Source organism: Lygodium microphyllum, chromosome 16 (genome assembly GCF_053477565.2).
Source record: "Lygodium microphyllum isolate KBCC chromosome 16, Lygodium_microphyllum_v1.1.10, whole genome shotgun sequence".
In the NCBI taxonomy this organism is placed as follows: domain Eukaryota; kingdom Viridiplantae; phylum Streptophyta; class Polypodiopsida; order Schizaeales; family Lygodiaceae; genus Lygodium; species Lygodium microphyllum.
Genome location: NC_141150.1, coordinates 75,432,666 through 75,454,617, shown reverse-complemented (window position 1 = coordinate 75,454,617; position 21,952 = coordinate 75,432,666).

Sequence of the window (21,952 nt, the reverse complement as noted above, 5' to 3'; positions counted from 1 at the left end):
TATTACAAAGAACTTGGTGTCAGTTGGTTAGATGGTAGAGTAAGGGCTACAAGTTAGATTTAATGCAAAGGGCTGCTTTGTAGAAGACTTCAATGACAAGTGCAGGTTGGTTGCAAAGGGAAGTAGAGTTGGACGCATGTTTACTCTGGATGCTAGAATTCCTACTATGAAAGTTGCTATGTATGCTAAAGGAAAAGGTGTTGTTGCAGATATTGAAATTTGACACAAATGCATTGGACATGCAAATGTACAAAGACTGAAATTAATGCAGTCCAAAGGGTTGGTTACAGGTTTGCCTACATTTAGAATTGCAGAATTTCATAAGGTATGCGAAGCATGTCAGTTTGGTAAGCAGACAAGACAACCCTTTTCACATGACAGAGATGTAAGTAGAAATATCCTTGATGTTGTGCATACAGATATTTGGGGGTCTACACAAAATGTATCTCTTGGAGGCAGTTCATACTTTGTTACATTCATTGATGATTGTTATAGAAAGCTGTGGGTATATTTTATGAAGGAAAAGAGTGAAGCGTTTGAGCACTTTAAAACTTTCAATGCTGCAGTTGAAAGAAAAATAGGCTTGAAAGTAAAGTGCTTGAGGTCGGATGGAGGGGGAGAGTACCTCTCGAATGAGTTCAGTGATCTTCTGAGGTCTCATGGGATAAAGAGACAGTTCACATGTAGGTATACCCCACAGCAAAATAGTGTTGCAGAAAGAAAAAATAGGCATATTGCAGAAGTTGCACGGGCATTAATGGCTGAAAAGAATATGCCCAAACATTTTTGGTCTGAGGCAGTCCATACTACTGTCTACATTATGAATAGAACTCCCACAGCTGCAGTTCATGGGATGACTCCTGAAGAATTCTTTACTGGTAAAAAGCCTGATGTATCTCACTTGAAGGTATTTGGTTGTGTTGCATATGTTCATGTGCCAGATGAGCTACGGAAGAAGCTTGATCCAAAGGCAGAAAAATGTGTCTTTATTGGATACTCTTTAGAGCAGAAAGGGTATCGTTGTTATAACCCTGTCACATGTAAGTTCAAAGTGAGCAGGGATGTCATCTTTGATGAAATGAGCAGTTGGTATGCATCTAGTGGTGATGCATTGGATGATGATGATGATCATGACACTCATGTGTAGGCTGAAAAGCAAGAATCACGGACTCTTAGTGGACGAGAGACATCATTTGGTAGTCCTTGGTCTGGGAGACTAAGGAGTAGCTCTACATCTTCAGGTGCATCTAGTAGTATTACAGGTAAAGACAAAGGAAAGAATAAAGTGTCAGATGGCATTGATGCAGTTCTTGATGGAGACTCCAGTGGCTCAGAGAGCTTGGATGATGAGCTTGGTATTATCTTCTGTCAGGACACCAGGTGTACAGAGAGCTCGTAGTAATGTAAAGGCTCCATTGAGTGATCCGGTGGTATGTAGATCTAGCAGGGTCAAATACCCTATTAAAAGATTTGGTTTTGAAGGTTATGCAGCTCACCATTATGCTTATATGGTGAAACTAGTTGAGGATGTTGAGCCCACTTGTTTTGAGGATGCTGGTGGTCATACTCACTGGGATGCAACAATGGATGAGGAGATGGCTGCATTAGACGCTAATAAGACTTGGGATCTAGTATCATTGCCGAAGGGCAAGAAAGCTATTGGATGTAGGTGGGTTTATAAGATTAAGCACAATGCAGATGGTTCTATTAGTAGGTACAAAGCTAGGCTGGTTGCAAAAGGCTATGCCCAGACATATGGCATAGATTATGAAGAAACCTTCAGTTCCGTTGTCGTCGTGTTAAGAGTTGAAGGTCTACCACCGGGGCTTTTAGTGCAGAAGAAGAGTTTAGGATTCAAGATTCAGAAAGGAAAAATGGATTGGGTTTTAATAAGATTCGGGATTTAGAAATGATTTAGGTACGGAAGAAGAATTCAAGCCTTCTCACTTTGTACTTAGCATACATGAACAGAAGGAATAAGACTAACTTGATTACATCAAATGCTTCAGGATACATACATCATTTCATAAAGGATATTTTCAGATTTCTAATTCATTTATGAATGTCAAATGCAAGCTCTAATGGCATTTATTTCATGTACATAGATGGATATCAATCCTTTGGGTCAAGTATATTGTTGATAGATTCAAATGCATCCATGTTTTGGGCCAAAGATACTTGAAATGAATGAAAAAAGTATAATTTTAGCTTCAGCCCTGTTTTAAAACAAAAAATTCCAGCCCATAATCAAGTTCAAAATGAGTGCATAAACTCAAGAAGAAGCACTTTTGATCATCTATGAACAAAGTCCTGAAGAAAAGAGGTCATTTCCCTCCATTACAACCATAAGAAACCCATGTTTGCTCATAAAAATGGATCATAACAGTGGGCTGCCCTGTTTATGACTGGTTATTATAGCCCATAACAGTCCATAAGTCTTCAATATCCTCATCCTTTTCTTGCCCCAAAGTCACTCAAGTACTTGGGTACAAGTCGGGCTTTATTGGACCAATAATAAGGTAAACAAGATGAGAGAAGTCGTGCATAAGAGCAAGCTGAATACTCTTCTCTTAGATTTCCCCTCTTTTATAGACAATTTCAGCATGTATTTTCATCAAACCAAAGAGGTAGAGAAGTGGAGCTCTCACCATGTTTACATCTTCAGTAGTTGGGCCTATTAATCTTCAGTTTGCATGCTCCATTTCATGCATCTCAGCTCCAGCTTTCTTCTAGTTTCCCTCAGACAGTGCAGCCCGCATTTTGCACCGAAAAATGCGGGCTACTCTTTGCTCAGTCCCTGGTCACTTTTTGACCAGCCTAGGTCACTTGCTGGTCACTTAAGTCAGTTACTTCTAGTCCCATGTGGACCTAGTGGACTTTTGACAGTTTTTGGTATCATTTTTGGGTTCTGACCATATTTTTGTACTTGAATTAATGTGATTTATCCAGCAGACTGTCAATTACTTCCAGATGTCCAAGTTATAGGCTCCCATAGACTTATTTTTCATAAATGTACATGGTATAACTGTAAATTATATGCTAAATACAAAAGAACTTATATAACTAAGGTGGTTATTGGATAACAATGCCTGAATTTTGTATGCAAATATCTCATATAACTTCCAGTGAAACTCTTCTTGTGTTCATAAGAATCCCATGATTTATATCATGAATAGTAAACTCTTTGACATTCACCCCCTCCTAACCTGCAATCCTCCGGCATGTGCCATTTCATAAGTTGAAATATGTTTCCATGGTCGTCCTAGAATTGGTAAAGGCATTAATAAACCATATTGCTTACCATGGTGTTGCTTAACTCTTTGACAAATTAAGCATTCAAATACATAGTTAGAAACATTAGATTCCATTTGTGGCCAGTAAAAATCTTCAACCAATGTACGTAAAGTAGAAATAATGCCTCTATGGCCTTGGTATGGAGGACAATGAATTTCGTGCAACACAAATGATCGAAATGAAACAGTTACACACAACCTTTTTTCATAAAACATAAATCCATCAGAATAAGACAGTGAATCTATTGGAATCCAGTTATTTGCAACTATTTTATTTCAATCAGCTTGAAAACTGGGGTCTTGATCATAGGTATCTTTCATAGGGATAAGGGAATCAAAAGATATCACAGAGATATTATGGATAGTCAGTTTTCTACTCAAGGCACCGGCAACAACATTCTCTTTTCCGGGTTGATATTGGATAAGTGGATTAAAACTTTGAATAAAAGCATCCCAGTTGATATGACAAATTTGTGGCCGACTAAGGAGATGTTTGATACTTTGTTGGTCAATTTTGATCATGAATTCAGATCCCATTAAATAGTGTTTCCATTGACGTAAAGCTTGTACTATAGCTAGCAATTCCTTATTATAGGTAGAATACTTGAGTTCAGATGGTTTAAGTTTGCTACTAGAGTAAGCTATGAGATCTGAATCTTGCATAAGGATAGCTCCTATTCCAGATCCACTAGTGTCAATGACTACTAGGAAGAATGGTCTATTAAAGTCAGGTAGTTACAATACAGGGGCATGTGTTAAGGAATGTTTCAATAAATCAAAAGGCTTTTGCTGATTATCAGACCAATGATATATAATACCTTTCTTTAATAGTTTTGTCAAAGGCAATGCAAGCAATGAAAAATTTCTCACAAATTTTTTGTAAAAATTTCTCACAAATTCATGCACATTTTTAGGTATCAACCAATTCAAATTTGCTTCTATCTTTTTAGGATCAACTTTAATACCGTTAGATGAAACAATATGTCCTAAGTATTCAATGTGGGTTTGGAAAAATTCACTATTTTCAGGATTAGCATATAATTGATTCTCTTTCAATAATTTGAAAACCAAGGATAAATGTTCACAATGCTCGTTCTCACTCTTATTGAAAACCAATATATCATCAAAGAAAATAATGACACAATGCTGATGCTTCAAAAATATGCAATTCATCATACGACTGAATGTGGCTAGTGCATTAATTAAACCAAATGGCATAACAAGGAATTCATAATGTCCAAATTGAGTCCTAAATGCAGTTTTGAAAATATCAAATGTATCCAGTCGTACTTGATGGTATTAAGATCTATCTTGCTAAATATTGTGGCTGCTTGTAGCTTATCCATGAGATCGTCTACCCTAGGGATTGGATATCTATTCTTGATAGTGATCTTATTTAGGGCTTGATAATCAATGCACATCCTATATGTGTTATTTTTCTTCTTGACTAATAGGGAAGGTGCACCGAAATGAGAACTACTAGGTCTAATAAGTCCTCGGGTTAACAATTCTTGAACTTGGGTTTGAATTTCTTTTTGTTCAATTTGGTTATGTCGATAAGGTGCTTTACATGGTGGTTGAGAACCTGGAATTAAGTCTATTTTATGATCTTCAAGACGTGTAGGTAGTAAGCCAGGTAGTAAGTCACCAGCAAAACAATCTTTAAATTGTGAAAGAAATTGTGTGTGCCTAGGATACATTTGATTTTCCTTAGCTTCAATTTCATTCACCCATACTAAGTATGATTTGCTACCTTTTCTTAATGCACGTTTACCCTATGTATGACTAACCAATGGAAAATTATCAAGGGTATGCATACTATACAATGTGATTTGTTTTTCATTAGAATGAATCTTCATTGAATGCATGGAATAATCTTTATCGGGATTATATTTATGATGCCAAGGCATTCCTAAAATAATTCACTAGATTGCAAAGGCACAACTAAGAAATTTCTGCTCTCAACATAATCGCCAATTTTAATTTCTAAGTCATGAACTGCTTGTGTTCCATTGTATCTAGTGCCTAAGAATGCAGCCTTAATGCGATAATGGGTTGGAACAGTATGTAAATTCAATGCTTTGACCAATTTTGTAGAAATAAAATCATGTGTGCTCCTGTCATCATGTAAAACAATCTTTTCTCTACCATGCATAATACATTTCATCATTAATAAAGAATGAGGATTTGGCATACCTAGTAAACTATCTAAAGTAGTACTGATATCGTTATCATTTTCTGTGAAATCGGGCATTTCTTCATGGTCTTCATCTTCAGTTGCTCCCAAGTAGTTGATGTGAACAGTTGGCTTTTTGGATTGACAATTCACTGCTAGATGTCTAGGTTGATGGCACTTATAGCAGACTATAGGTTTGGCTTTGGAAACATTATTGGTAATGGTTGGCAGTTTAGGAATGTTGGGATTTGGCTGAAAAGCTGGCTTAGGATTTGGATTTGTGTTTGTGTCAAGAATTGCGTGGTGGGGGTACTTGCTCAAGATGCTGCGCCAAACACACACAGAATGCACAAGGAGAAGCTCACTCAAGAGATAAGAAGAGAGATGGAGGCCAAAACGTTTTTTTGCTGGTTTTTTCTTCTTCTTCCACACACTTTAAAATGTACACAAAGTATAGATAAGATACAACATAAAGAAAAGTGGCCTACTAAGTCAAACAATGCATAACTGACTACACTAGTCGACTGGCGCTATAACTATGCCAGCTATAAATAGGTGTAACAACTTGAATATAATAAGTAGTGAGTCAGTGGCCATGTGAGAGTCATAATGACCACCGACGTGCTATGTATAGATGTGTGGACCCATCTAACCAGGCGATCCATCATTAATGTCCGCATGTGTTGAGCTTGTCATCTCAACACTCCCCCTCAAGCTCAACTGCATCTCTGCAACTCCAAGTAAGCTTCGAAACTTTTGAAGCTTCTCTGCACCCAATGCCTTCATGAAGATGTCAGTTATCTAATCATGTGTGCTGACATACACCAATTCAATCTCACTTGCTAGTACCTTCTCTCTCACAAAGTGAGTGTACCTCAATATGTTTTTTCTTGGCATGGAACATAGGGTTCCTAGCCAATTGTATACTACTCATGTTGTCACAATAAATGACAATTGGACCTTCCACTTGCACATCTAAATCAACCAATAACTTTTACAACCATACTACCTCACATGCTGCAACAGCAACACCTCTATACTCAGCCTCTGTACTCGACAAAGCAACTATAGATTGCTTTTTGCTACTCCAAGTATTTGCTGCACTACCAAGAGAGAACATGTATCCACTGGTAGATCTTCTATCAGACATACTACTAGCCCAATTTGCATCTATGTATCCAAACACCTGTACATCTGTACTTGCCTCATAGAAAAGTCTATAATGTAATGTGGACTTCACATATCTCAATATGCGTCTGACTACATCCAAATGTGGCTTTCTAGGTACTTGCATAAACTAACTCACAAGACCAACAACGTAGCTCAAGTCTGGCCTTGTAATGGTCATGTAGATCAAACTCCCCACTATCCTCCTGAATATAGTAGGGTCTTCTATCTCATCCCCAACATCAGCACTCAACTTTACATTCTGCTCCAACGGGACTGAAAGTGGTTTGCATGCTATCACATACTTGGACAATATATCCAAGCCATACTGTCTTTGGGATAGCCATATACCATCATCACATCTGATCACCTCAACGCCAAGGAAGTACCTTAGCTCACCTAAATCTTTCATCTCAAACTTCTTCTTCAAAAGTCCTTGACTTCAGCAATCCCACTATCACTATCACCTGTAATAATCAAGTTATCCACATAGATGACTATGATGACCAAACCTGCATCTCCCTTTCTCACATAAAGCGAGTGATCAGCATCAGAATCATAAAAGCATTCTTCAACCTGCTCTCTGATCTTGTCAAACCATGCTCTAGGTTCTTGCTTAAGCCCATAGAGTCCATTCTTCAACCTGCACACATACGTGGGATGCTCTAAATCTTCATAACCTGCTGACTGATACATATACACTTCTTCCTGCAAATCATCATGCAAGAAGGCATTCTTCACATCCATTTGCTACAACCTCCAACCTTTGGCTGCTGCAAAAGCAACCACACATCTGACAGTTGCCATCCTAGCAACGGTGTCAAAGAGTTTACTGTTCATGATATAAATCATGGGATTCTTATGAACACAAGAAGAGTTTCACTGGAAGTTATATGAGATATTTGCATACAAAATTTAGGCATTGTTATCCAATAACCACCTTAGTTATACAAGTTCTTTTGTATTTAGCATATAATTTCCAGTTATACCATGTACATTTATGAAAAATAAGTCTATGGAAACCTATAACTTGGACATCTGGAAGTAATTGATAGTCTGCTGGATAAATCACATTAATTCAAGTACAAAAATGTGGTCAGAACCCAAAAATGATACCAAAAATTGTCAAAAGTCCACTAGGTCCACATGGGACCAGAAGTAACTAACTTAAGTGACCAGCAAGTGACCTAGGCTGGTCAAAAAGTGACCAGGGACTGAGCAGAGAGCAGCCCGCATTTTTCGGCGCAAAATGCGGGCTACACTGTCTGAGGGAAACTAAAAGAAAGCTGGAGCTAAGATGCATGAAATGGAGCATGCAAACTAAAGATTAACAGGCCCAACTACTGAAGATGTAAACATGGTGAGAGCTCCACTTCTCTGCCTCTTTGGTCTGATGAAAATACATGTTGAAACTGTCTATAAAAGAGGGGAAATCTGAGAGAAGAGTATTCAGCCTGCTCTTATGCACGACTTCTCTCATCTTGTTTATCTTATTCTTGGTCCAATAAAGCCCGACTTGTACCGAAGTACTTGAGTGAATTTGGGGCAAGCAAAGGGTGAGGATATTGAAGACTTATGGACTGTTATGGGCTGTAATAACCAGTCATAAACAGGGAAGCCCACTGTTATGATCCATTTTTATGAGCAAACATGGGTTTTTTATGGTTGTAATGGAGGGAAATGACCTCTTTTCTTCAGGACTTTGTTCATAGATGATCAAAAGTGCTTCTTCTTGAGTTTATACACTCATTTTGAACTTGATTATGGGCTGGAATTTTCTGTTTTAAAATAGGGCTGAAGCTAAAATTATACTTTTTTCATTCATTTCAAGTATCTTTGGCCCAAATCTTGGATGCATTTGAATTTATCAACAATACACTTGACCCAAAGGATTGAAATCCATCTATGTACATGAAATAAATGCCATTAGAGCTTGCATTTAACATTCATAAATGAATTGGAAATCTAAAAATATCCTTTATGAAATGATGTATGTATCCTAAAGCATTTGATGTAATCAAGTTAGTCTTATTCCTTCTGTTCATGTATGCTAAGTACAAAGTGAGAAGGCTTGAATTCTTCTTCCGTACCTAAATCATTTCTAAATCCCGAATCTTATTAAAACCCAATCCATTTTTCCTTTCTGAATCTTGAATCCTAAACTCTTCTTTTGCACTAAAAGCCCCGGTGGTAGAACTTCAACTCTTAACGCAACGACAGTGGTGAACCCGATGTGAAGGTCCGCTGCAGAAGAAGAAATCCAATGGGAGAATCATCAAGCTCGGGAGGAGATGCTTTGCAACAGTTGGTTCGTCTAATGCAAGAGAGCCAACAACAACAGCTGCAATTTCAGCAGCAGTTGCAATTGCAACAACAACGGAGACAAGAAGAAGAGCGGTTTGATGCTGCTGCCATTAAGGCCTTAGAAGCAGTTGGGCATGAGCTCAAGCAATTTAATGGGCAAAATATGTCCTCTTTTATCCGCCTCTACACTGACAAGATGGTCTTCTTTGGAGTTCCTTAACATGCCTGGAGCCGTTACTTTGCCCACCTCGCTGTGCATGGTCTCTAGGACCGAATTCATGGTCTTTTCCAAAAGGATGTAGGATGGATTGTGTTCAAGAAGGCTCTTCGAGAAGAATTTTTCCTTGAAGATTCTGGCCTTATGACAAAGAAAATCTTCACCGAATGGGTCGAAAGGCCCAATAAGGGTCTAACTGCTACTGCTCTTCATCGAGAATTTGAAAGCAAATTTGCCCAACTAGATCCCGATGACCAACAATGTATGGAAAGTCAAAAGATTCAATTATTTTTAAAAGCTGCAGATTCTTCTCTTCATGAGAAATTGACTAACCGACTTGAAGACCCTGACTCTGAGTCGGGATTGAAGACTGCTTGGAGTGATGTCACTGAAGCAATTAATATGATTTCTCGAAGAGAGCGATTGCACCTAAGATGGGGATCAACCCCTGTAACAACTGATTCTATGAAGGAGCCTATTCCAGCTTCTCGACCTCCTGTCTCTATGGCCGAGCAATCAAGAAATTTTGATGTTCCTTCTCCAAAGAAGGATGTTATGGATGAGTTAATTAAAAGCATGCGGGATCTCCATCTTAATTTAACAGAAATTAATTCTAAAGTAGAAAGGCTTGATGTTAAAGTAGAAGAAAGGGGTCGGTCAACCGCCCAAAGACCTGCACGAGAAGGCTTCAAAAGACGCTACATTTGGTGTGATAGCCTTCAGCATGACAAGAGGGAATGCGGTACATTCTGTGAAGCTGAAGCACAAAAATTAGTCTTTTGGAAGGATGGTAAAATTCATGCAACCGAAACCAGGCTTCCTCTTGAGCCAAACTTCGGCAACGGCGGCATGAAGAAAAGATTGGAGGATTTGGCAACAAGAACGGCCTATGCAACTGTTGATGCTGCAACTTATGGGTTGCAAATTGAGCCAACTAATGAAATTGTTAAAACATGTAAAACTAATGCAAAATCTAAAGTGTGGACATAGGCCTTGGAACGTATGGAGCAAGGCAAGGCAACTAAGGATGATTTAACCACCACTGCCAGCCAATGTATTCGAGGAAGAATCGGATGGTCCGAGCCTGTGGATTCATTTTCAGCTTTTGCCCGGTTAGCTGAAATTAATAATCAAGAAGCCATGATAGAAGAAAAGAGAAGAAGAGAAGAAGATGTTGCCGGTCCTTCCTCTTCAGGACCGACTAAACATATAACAAGAAGTAAACCAGACCAACAGAAGGTTGCTGAAGATCCGCCGCCACTAGAATTTGATATGGGAGAAGCCCCTCAAGCGAAGAAAACGGAAGGAAAAAGAAAAAGCAAACATCCCAGTTACAAGTTGTAGCCTGACATAGAGACCACAACGGATCTTAAACGGATCCTAGAAGAAAGGATTCTTGGAAGTAGAATTGAATTTACATTAGGTGAAATTCTGGGTATTGCAAAACGAGGATTTCATGATGTAATAATTGATGTAATTAAATGAAAAAGACAATATGTTGGTGAGGAAACTGAAGAATCTGTACATGCTTTTTTGCAAGTACTTCATGTGTATTTGTAGGATGAAGAGAAGCTGAAAACTCAAGGGATTCGATTGGAGGAAATCAAAGAATTGATTGCAACCATAGAAGCCAAAGATGAAGACATTTATGAAGCAGAAGCGGAAGAAGCCATAATGGTGGAAACTTCTCAATCTAAAGTGCAGCACATGCATAAGAAAGAGACTCTTCTTCACAACATGCAGGAAGAAAGTGAAACTCACTTTATTCCAAGTAGTCACTATTCCCGTACCCATTGGGCAAGGGCGACTACTGAAACTGTTGTTAAAATTGGTGAGAAAGAAACTCCATGCATTGCCCTTATAGACCATGGTTCAGAAATTAATGTTATGTCAAGAAGTCTCTATGAGAATGGTGGATGGCCCATTGATGTGGACCCAGGGTGGCGCATAAAGGCAGCCAATAACTCTTCTGGCAATCTTTATGCAGCATGTCCTTATGTACAACTTACTATTGGTAATGTAAAAGATGAATTTCATTTCTTTGTTCAAGATTCCTGCAGTTATCCAATCATTCTTGGACAACCATTTATTTCCGAGTCTCGTTTAGAGACAAAGGCTCTTGATGATGGTTCATCATATGCTCGGATAAGAAGCAAGGATAATGATAAAGCTGTTCAATTCCTAACTGTCTGTGTTAATCACCATCGGAATAGGGATCGATTGAGAGATCATCCTGTTCCTCCTAATGCCCGAGAATTTAAGGGTTTTCAGGTAGCGCTGCTATAAGTGGAGGCTATGGCAGTGCATCATGTTACAAAAAAATGCCTCCACATATGAAGGAGGCAAGGCCAAAAGCTGATTTGCAGGTTTTTTCAGCCAATGGAGTGGGCTATTATAAATAGTTTTCAGCCATGAATAGGGCTGAAAGAAAGTATTTGAGTCATATGGAGCAAGAGCTGAAGCAAATTGATGTTTTACCTAAAGATGAAGAAATTTCAGGACTATTTTATGGGCTGAATTATAATGATACAATGGCTGAAATTTATATAGCCATTCATGCAGAAAATCAAGCTGAAAATTAGTCCATACAGGTATGTACATTGGATATGTATGACATAATTCAAGAATTTGCAGATTATGAAGCTTTTGGACAGCCAAACAAGGATGAAGCAAGAATAGAAACAAAATATAAAACAGTTGATAAGAAGGTCAAGCCGGTAGCTACTCCTTTACTACCTGAAAGCAAAGGACTGGCAAAAAGGGCTTCCAAACAACCAAGCCTTCGTGATCCTAAAGATATTGGTCACCAATTTATAGCAAAAAGTCTACGAAAGCTGAAAATTGGTGACAACTCTTTTCTCTTGCCAGATGAAAAGCAAATCTTCATGCAGATGTTAAAAAACCATGGTAAAGCTTTTTCATTTCAGCCACATGAAATTGGCTGTGTGGATCCAAGCATTGTGGCACCAATGGTAATTTTTACAGTCCCACATGTGCCTTGGAATCTTAAACCAATTCCGGTTCCAAGGGCTCATTTTCCTAAATTATTGGAGCTTTTTGCGAATATTGGAGCCATCTTCAGCTCCATATTCCAATCGATGGTTTACCATACCTAAGAAGAATGGATCTTTATGATTCATTCAAGATTTGCAACCCGTTAATAAAGTCACTATAAGAAATGTTGGATCAGGACCAATTGTGGATGAGTTTGCCAAAGCATTTGTAGGAAGGGCAATCTATTCCATGGGAGACTTATATTTAGGCTACGACCAATTTCAGCTTGCTTTGGAAAGCCGTGACATTACTACAATGAAGATGCCTCTTGGCCTAGTCCGCATGTGTACTCTACCTCAAGGGGCTAGAATTCAGTAGCTCACATGATGAATGCCATGCATAAAGTATTGAGGGATTATATTCCTCTATTGACTCTTCCTTTTCTTGATGATGTTCCAATCAAAGGATGTGAAGTTCATGAGAAAAATGAAGAACTCAATAAACTTGGATGTCGAAAGTTTGTTTTTGATCATATTAATGATTGTGCTCAGATCCTGTCTAAATTAGAAGAAGTTCATCTTACTCTTTCAGGAGCTAAATCTGTTTTTGGAGTTGAAGAAGTCCTTGTGGTCGGTCATATGTGTGGACCATATGGCCGAAAGCCTTCTCCATCTAAAATAAATGCAATCAACAAGATGCAAGAAGAATGTACAAATGTTTCAGAAGTGAGAAGATTTCTTGGTGCATGTGTCTTCTACCTTATTTGGATACTACATTTTTCCCATGTTGCTGAAAGTCTTTATCAGCTTCTAAGAAAAGGCCAAAGGTTTCTATGGACAAAAGAACACACTCAGGCTATTCAGAAACTCAAGAAAATGCTGACTTCAGCTCCCACTTTAAAGAGGGCTAACTACTCTAATGGACAGCCCATTATACTCATAGTGGACACAAGTCCTATTGGAATAGGATGGGTAGTTGGTCAAGATGACCTTGAAGGCAACAGATATGTAATCCGCTTTGGAGCAAAGGTTCTTAATGAACGACAAAGAAGGTATGCTCAAATTAAAAGAGAGCTTTGGGGAGTAGTAACTGCATTAAAATGTGACATGGAGTACTTCATGGGCGCAGGTGTTATAGTTGAGACAGATTGCCTTCCACTCTTGGGCATGATAGCCAACTATTCCACTCCTGACATAGCCATGCTAAGATGGATAGCCTATATTAAATCCTTAAATCCTGATTTAAAACATATTGCAGGTAGAGGTAATCCAGTTGGCTGACATGCTTTCACGAGCCAAATATATGGATGAAGAAGAAATGATGGATGAAGAAGAATCAGAATTTATAAATGATGCTGTTAATGCAGGTACAACAAAAGTTACAGCAAGAACAACAGTTTTAGCTGTTAAAACAACTTTTACATCAGCAAGGATGGATGAATCAACTAAAGAAGGACAATGGACAGCTAGTGAACAACATATTCCATGTTTTGTTATGGTTTGTTCACACTTTAAAGAAGAATATTATGCAGATGATTGGCTAAAAATTGGCCAATTTTTTAGCATTATGACAAAGAAGGAAGAATGGACTCATGAAGAGTTCAAGAGAATTAAGAGAAAAGCCTATGGTTTTTTTCTTAAAGATGGCTACCTTTGGAGGCATGCAAAAAAGAAAGGAAGGACACTTGTTCGTGTCTTAGGTGACAAAAAGACACAAAGACATGTCATGCAAGAATTCCATGAAAGCCTATTGGCTGGTCATAGAGGCATATGGGGTACTTTTGCCAAAATAAAAGAGAAATTTTGGTGGCAAAACATGTATAAAGACATTGAGCATTTTGTTGAGTCTTGTCATGCTTGTCAAATATATTCTATGGTAAAGCATAGAGATGGGCTTCAGCCTACCTATCCTTTATCCATTCACTATAGATGGGTTATTGATTTAGTAACCATGCCTACATGAATTTGGAACATGAGATATCTAGTACTTGCTAGAGAAGATCTCACAAATCAAGTGGAAGGAAAGGCCTTGACAACAAAGTCCACTCATGCTGTTTGTAGATTTTTACTTGAAGAAGTATTTTGCAGGTATGGATGTGTTGCTAAAGTAACTGTTGATAGAGGAGAATTGGATGCCAATGAAGCTCGCCATTTCTTTGCTCAATTGGGAACTAAGCTATCTCTTACTTCAACCTACAATCCTGAAGGCAATGGTAAGAGTGAAAGAGGCCATCAACCAATTCTTAAAGCTTTAGCAAAATCATGCAAAGGAAAGTTGAGGGAATGGCCTAAAATGCTACCATTCACATTATGGGCTGATAGAACAACCCATAGTGCAGTGACAGGATATATGCCAGCTGAACTCATGTATGGACAGCCACCTATTATGCCTATTGAGGAATCCATTGTCACATGGAGTATCTTGCCTTGGGATGAAGGCATGAACAGCGAAGAATTGCTGTCTTTACGCATAAGGCAACTTGAAAGAAGGCCAGAAGATGTTAAAATAGCCATTGAAAGGCTAAAAACAGCAAGATTAAAGAATAAGAAGAGGTTTGATAAGCACCATCGACTCCGTCCAAGAGCTATTCAAGAGAATGACTGGGTTCTTGTTTATGATAGCAGCCTGGACAATCAACATAGTGCTCATAGGAAGTTAGCCAAGCGATGGTTTGGATCATATGTTGTAAAAGTAGTACATCATAATGCTACTTACTCTTTGGCTGAAATGGATGGGACCATGATAAAGACTCCAATAGGTGGGAAACGAATCAAACTCTTCAAACGAAGAGAATCTTCAACTTATGAACTTGATGACTTAAATATAAGCCCTCTACTTGAAGACATGCAGGAAGAAAAGGACTTAGGGAATGAAGATGAAGAAGAAGACCCTCCTTGACCTGTAATCTTATTACTAGTTTTCCCAACAACCAAGATAATCACAATATGATCTGGACTATTGTAGATCGATTTAAAAAACAAGCATATTCATTCCATGTAAGAAAACATTAACTACATCTCAAGCTGCACAATTGTTTTTGAAAACTGTTTTCACTAACCATGGTTTGCCAAAAGTTATTATTTCTGACCTTGATTCTAGATTCTCCAATAATTTTTGGACTACTTTGTTTGCTAATTTAGGTACAAAGATTGATTTTTCATCTGCATTTCATCCTGAAACGAATGGGCAAACAAAAGCTACTAACATTACAATTTTAGATCTTTTGTGTGCATACACAATTTCAAAACCACAAACATGGGATACACACTTGCAATTACTTTCGTTTGCATACAATAACACACCACATATAGCTACACAAAAAGCACCTTTTGAAATCATTTATGGATATAGATTGCCTATAACTATTACCTCATTGTCAAACAAAGTTAAAGCTATTGATGATACTGCCAATATGCATGCTTCTATTTTTGCTGAAGTCAAAGACATGATTGTGAAAGCCCATCAATCATACACAAAACAAGCTAATAAAAAAAAGAAAAGCTACGAGTTTCAAAATTGATGATTATGTTTGGTTACACATTGAAAAGAGAATATTACAAAGTGTTGAGAAACATCATGTTGCTAAGTTAGCTTCTAGATTTTATGGACCTTTCAAAATCATTCACAAAATCAATGACAATGCATTTAAATTAAAATTACCCCAACACTAGAAAATCCACAATACTTTTCATATCAGTTTGTTACGACCTTTTAAAGGCCAATTACATGTTCACCCTGTCTATGAAAACCCTCCTTTGTTAGAAGAAGAAACTGAAATCCTTGAACCTGAAACTATTCTAAACACTGACTTCATGACCACTTGAACTGGCTGTAGATACTCTAGATATTTGGTTAAGTTCAAAAATCATCCTGTTGAAGAGGTCCAATGGATGCATGCCTGTGACCTAAGTGCTTACCCTTCACTGCTCGCTCCACATTGAGCTAATAGCAATTGAGGACAATTACTATCCCACCCCGTGGGTATGATGCCAGGAGGCATATTCTAAGGTAGATTCTGTGAGACCACAGTGGATTCCATGAGGTTTTGTGGTGGATTCTGTAAAACTATATTTATTTGTTAGGGCTTGTACACAAGGTGGATTCCTTGTGCGAGAAGTTAACGGGGACACTTGTCCTTTTTGGGCGTCATGTTATTTTAATGTGCACGTGGGTGACTCCACATTGGGTGATTCTGCAAAATACATATTTAAATTAATGGAAGTTAATGAGTTTAGAGTGCACTCGTATTAAATTAAGGTTAGGATGAAGTTCCAACCTATTTATTTATTTAATAGTTGAAGACTACTAGGTATTCACTTTTGTCAGTTTAATTTTATTATTTTCTAGCAATTGTGAATGCTTTAGTTGATGTGTAGAGCATGCAGCAGTGGCATTGGGAAGCACTAGGCGATAGCATGTATTCAAATTACCTAGAAGAAATTATCATTTTTTATGGGTGCGCGTCTTATCATTAAAGGCGTGGCACTAATATTTATTTAGGTGTGCTTATTTATTGAAGCACTTGACAAATATTTATTATTTGGTATAGTCATGGGCGCACGGTTTAAATATTTCATTATTGGATATTGTATTTGGGCACATCCCCCGACTCTTGGGCTGCCCAACTGCTTTATTCTTTATTTGGACAAAAGCAAACACAAAATCTAAAGCATACTTATTGTAAAATTAGGTTATATTTGAGCTTTCATATGTCGTGCAAGTCTATTCTCTTGATTTTTGAGCTTAAAATAGAGTTCTTTATTCATGGGGACCTTCCGGCGCTCGCTACATACGCATCCAACATTCGATTTGCGCACCATTTTCTTGTGCCCTTTTACATTTACAATTTGTAAATGGGGGAGCCTAGCACTATTTTACAAAATGAATTACATTTCGCCCTGTGCTTTCTTTGCTAGAATATTCGGTGCACTCATTATTGTGCACTTCTTGCCTGGGATCCTCTTCCATTTCTAATTTGGGCTTCCTTTGCTTCCTTTTTGGATTGTATGGGTTGTAACATTACCCGTCTCCTAGTTGAGTGCCAGCCCCATGGCACTTGTGGGTAAGGGCTCGGGTCCCTAAAGGAGCTCTCTCCTCTAGCTGTGAAAGGAGCCCTTTAACGTACTCATCATATCCCACTGATGGCATCACTACTGTAGGAGTGGACCTTGTGGATGCTCCATGTTTTGCTTCTTTGGGTCTTGTCTTGACTCAGCATCTGCAACAACCAATCTCTTTGTTCCAGTTGTCAGGGTTCCTCCACTTGAATTTGGGGCTACCTCTTACACCTTTGTTCCAGTTGTCAGGGTTCCTCCACTTGAATTTGGGGCTACCGCTTACACCTTATTTACTAGGAATCCCACCCATGCCATGAGATTTCTCCCATCCACCATGGTTGAGGTGCCTTGGGTGGATGTGGTAGCCGGGGTAGTAGGCACGAGAACAATTGGGATTGGATATAATGGGCTCTTGCCCTTGCCTTTTGTTACTAGTGGTGCTGTGGTCTTTGGCACTTATGCATTAATGCTTGGGCCTTCTTATCCTTGCGGACTCATGGCAGCAGCCAACTCCTGCTACACCTGGAGGGTTGCTCTATTGACATGCATATTTTTGGATCCATGTCTTCATCTTCCTTTCTTTGTAGCTTGTCTACCTCTTTTTTTGCTCTCCTCTTTCTTTCCTCTTTGGCTCTCTTAGACTCCTCTTGTATCCTTTGTGATTCGACTTCTTCTTTCCTCCCTCTCTCTTCTTCGGCCTTCTTTGACTCTTTTTGTGCCATCTGCAAGTCAGCCTTCTCTTTTTTTGTCATTCTCTTCCCGAATTCTTGCTACTGCTTCTGGGGAAGAGTCTTCTTCTTTGGCTTTTTAAGCCCTTCTTGGCTGGATTGTGTCTCTAGTACTTTCTTCTCGCTTACTTTTCTTTTGCTGAACTATTCTTGCTCTCTTGAGGTGGTGTCCTCATGAGTGTCCCTCCTACTTCTTCTTCGCCTACCACATCTCCCATTGCTTCCTAGATGAGGGCCATTAGTACTCCACCGAACTCTATGACTGAAGCTTTTGAGGTAGGTTTCTTTCTTTTTGTTCCATCTTTTGATGCTAGCCATGCTCTTGCTTAGAGACAAAAGGCACAAATAGGCCCCAAATCTTGGCGAGTGCATGCAAGAAGCGAACTTTTTGAGCAAGCTTTTTTTGGCAACCTTGAGTTTTATTCCACATAGTCCACTTGGTCCTCTTTTTCTTTTGGGCATATATCAAGCACCAATGCTGCTTCTCCATTGCCACCACCACCCCTACCACCACCACCACCAGTAACACTGCCACCATCACCACGACATTTTACTCTCCCCCTCCTCATTAGAACCACTACCAATTCTCATCTATCTCTTTGCTCATATGTTGGGGATAAACCACTGACATCTCACTCCCCTCAATAACATCAACACCACTAGCATTGCCACTACACCACCACATCTTACTCTCCTCCTCCTCATTTGAACCACAATCAATTCCTCTCTCTCTCCAAAAGTTAGGCCATTCAGAGTGTTGAAGAATTGGGCGTTGAAAATTTTAGGAGTCTAGTTTTCAGTGGAATTCTTCGTTATGAAGGGAGTAGACTACGACATCCTACTAGGCCGACCCTGGATGCGGAACACACGAATTATAGAAGACTAGGGCAATAGTCTAATCTTCCTAAGCAACCAAATGGAAGCAGTGAGAGTAAAGATGGACACTTCAAAGAAAACTCTAGTTAACCTAAACGCCATCTCCGTTATGCTGAAGGGTGATGCTCAAGTTAGGTAATCTTACCATCTACTAATGAAATGTATCCCTAGCCCTGAGGATGAGAGAGATTGGATGCACGTGCTAGTCACCATCCATTTGTTATTCTCAGACGATGATGAGGAATATGAGCAAGTTATTAAGACAGTTGGCAAGCCCATGAATAAGCCCTCAACACAATTCTGCATCATAGCAGAAAATCTTGTAGCTGGCCCACCCCTGACACATTCCACATCCCGAACAACAAGCTAGAGCTCCATGAGATCTTAGGGTACTTGATGGACAAGCTAGTTGGCAACCCAATCACCGTTAATCTTAATCCCCTCAAGGATCTCATGGACAAACCCAAGTGGAGGTTGATCAAGGTACATAATCTAAAACCTAATGTACAATTGGGCCTTTATCACAGATGAGAAAGAAGAGGAGCATAGAAACCTAGGAGATGACAAGTAGTCAGATGTGAATGATTCAGATGACGAGACAAAGACTGTTGTTCCCTCAGTGAAGAGAGCAAAAAGAAGAGATTGAGACAATAAAGTATGACATTGACAGACACATAATTGAGCGAATACGATTAGATTCCAAACTGCATAATGGAAATACCTTTAAAATCATGAGAGGAATCATGTGAACAGAGTGCAACCGCACGTGGTTGGAACACTTAGGGGCAATTGATCATGAATAAGTAGGGCTCACCCAACCAAGTGCCACACCACTATTTAGAACAGAATTGCCTTTAGAGCTAAAACCACCAAGAGAGACTTTCTCATCTAGTGAAGGCGGAGAGTTCAATTCTTAGTTAGAACTAAGCTCAGAAAGTGATCTTGAAACACCTTCACCATCTAAGACCAAATGCACTAAGGGGGACCTACCAATCCACCTAAGGCACAAATGGTTGAGGGAGGAGAGAAAGAGACAACCTAGGGAGTCGAAAGATGAGGAGAAAAAAAAACTGTAAGATCTACCAAAGCGATTCATGAAATTCAAGAAGGGTGATAGAGTAGTGATCTTGTTTGTTGCCAAGAGGCAAGGACAAGCAAAGGAACCTATAGAAGGGCGTGCCAAAGTCAGGGAGGTTGACCTGGCTAGGGAAGGGGAGAAGCCGTGACCTGTCTTCATAGCTAGCACCTTGACCGAGCAGGAAGAAGAAAATCTCATTGCGCTCCTACGAGAGTACATGGACATATCCACTTGGTCCCTCGACAAGCTGAAAGGGGTAGATCCGAATGTTGTGACTCATAATATTCCCATGACACTAGATGCAACACTGGTCCAAGTAGCACAATGGCCATATATGATGAATCCCAAGCATGCTCATATAGTCAAGGAGGAGATAGACAAGCCATTAAGAGCTGGATTCATCTACAAAATTGAGCACACATACTAGGTTTCGCCCATCATAATCATCATTAAGAAGAATAGAAAAATTGGACTGTACATCAATTATAAGAAAGTCAATGCTGCTACGAGAAGAGACAACTATCAACTATCATACACTGAGCATATGCTCGAGAGAGTTTCTTGGATTGCTTCTCAGGTTACAATTAGGTGCAAGTGCATCCTAACGACATGTATAAGACCGCATTCACTACCGAGTGGGGCATCTTTTCCTACATAGTCATTCCCTTCGAGTTGTCAAACACACCAACTACGTTCGAATGTCTCATGTGTGCCATCTTCAAGGACATGCTTAGGTGCGAGCTAGAAGTGTTTGTTGATAATTTTTGCATTCACTCAAGTTGGAGGGAACACATAGACAAACTCCGCACAGTCTTTGAATGATGTAGATTGTATCGTCTCTCATTGAACCCTCTTAAGTGCCAATTCTGGGTGAAACATGTGTTGGGGGTAAAGGCGCCTTTGCCTAGCTGCCCGTGTATTACTACACTGACAGTACCCGCCACCACTGCACACTGCACGTGGCGAGCACCCATCACCAGCACTTTATTCTTTATTCTTTTAGTGACAGTTTGAATAAATGAAGGCCCAGCCACACATTGTGACTGTTGGAGTTCCCATTTGTGTCTCTCTCTCTCTTTGCTCTTACTCTTCACCATAGCTCACTTCCAAGCAAGTTTCAATTCTTCTCACCTTTCAACTGGTATTAGAGCTTTGGATTAGAGCTTGATCATGGAGCTTGGCCCAGCATTACTTCAGCCCGGATTGAAGACCTAAAGCTTGGAGCTTCAATGCCAGCCATGGCTTCTTCCCCCCAAGGTAAGATTTCATCTCCCGCCTCTCCCTGGCCCTCATAGGCTCTTTGCAAGTGTTCCTTGGCTTCATTGGGCACCTTCTATGCCCCCATTTTTCCCCTTATCCTCAGTATGACCAGCAGGTCCCATAGTAATAGCTCACGTTTTTTTGCACTTGTTTCAAAATCTGGCTCCAAAACCCTATTTTTTCTCATATCTCGGGCATCCCTAACCCGATTTAGGCAAGATAAAAGTCTAACTTGGGGTTTTGGCACGGTCCAAATGCAATGGCATTGTCAAATCTGCCAAATTCTGATCACATCATTTTTTACAATAGATCTGATTTCATTTACAGCAAGAAAATGTCAAATATGTCCACAGTGTCATGAGTTGCGCAATGAGAAGCACAAAGAGAAGGGGAAAGATAAAGTACATGAAAAGTCCTCTAATCGTAGCATTATGCTTGCAAAATCCAGTGTGAAAATTGAGGAGATAAATGTCATGCAGACTGATGACTCCGATGGGGAGTAGATGCTTGCAACTAGTTCTTGTGATGCTACGTCGTTGACTGATGTTCACTCTATGTATGTAGTGCTTGCTTTTGGATTCCAGTGCTTCATTTCATGTTACACCATGCCGTGAGTGGTTCCACTCCTACCACACTATCTCTGGTTATTGTTGGCATTGGGAATGTACAGCTACAGTTCTCTACTGGTAGTACTTTTCTATTCAGGATGTACGTCATGTACCTGCACTTACATGCAGTCTTGTGTTTGCAGGGCAGCTTGATGATGTTGGGTTTCATGTTTCATTTGGGGATTCTGCTTGGA